Here is an 877-nt window from a genome sequence, read left to right as displayed (position 1 = left end):
GACAGTCTCCTCCTTGCTGTGGGTTTGCACAAGGGCCACATGAAGGCCAGCAGCTCGTTTTGGCACCTGGGCCAAGCAGGGATCGTGCTGCATGAACACCAGGCCAAAAATAGCCCCTCCCCTGTCAGGCGAGTCTGAGAGGCTTGTGATCAAAGATGGGGAAACACGAGGAACAAATGCAATGCCCAGTAGTCAGAGCAGAGCAGCTGCCTGACAGTTGTGGAGCTTCCTCCAGCCTCTGCCTGGAGAAGGGATGTGGAGGAGGAGGATGATATGGATGGTGCAGCAGATGTTTCACTGGAGCTACTCCCGTGCGTGAGAGAACGCACGAAGCTGCTCAACGGAAAATGTGCATCCAGAAGTGGACATGGCACTGGAGATGAGATAATTATTAAGGCATTTCTGTGTTGGAGCCCTTCTGTGTGTAGTTTTTACATAATAAACGTCAGCAATCGCCTGGCTACACACACACGTGTTCCCTGGGCCACACAAACAAGCAGCTCTTTGCCTCTTGTCACTGATACCTCCCCGAGTCAGCCCCTTTGGCCACAAATAGCTCATTGCCCTATTTGAAAGGTTCCTGGTGGAGTGGAGCCAGGTTGGCCTGGCTATATATACCTAAGCTGGCAAACAGAGCCACCTCTCAGCTTTTGCTGCTATATATAAAGAGGAACGATATAGAATAAGGCAGTTGGATGTGGGACACGTCCAATCAATTCTGTAATAAAATAATGCCCTTTCTGGGTTGATTTACTGTATTGGACCTGAGAGGGCAGCTACAGAATCTGCAACCACAGGGTCCAGATTTACTGAGGGTGGTCAGGCAATACTGGCAATTCACTGAAAACACGTTCTCTGGTTATAACACTGCTTTTTT

Source organism: Empidonax traillii, unplaced genomic scaffold (genome assembly GCF_003031625.1).
Source record: "Empidonax traillii isolate 1590-97213 ecotype Southwest subspecies unplaced genomic scaffold, ASM303162v1 scaffold1965:size46107, whole genome shotgun sequence".
Lineage (NCBI taxonomy): Eukaryota > Metazoa > Chordata > Aves > Passeriformes > Tyrannidae > Empidonax > Empidonax traillii.
This window is presented reverse-complemented; position numbering follows the sequence as displayed.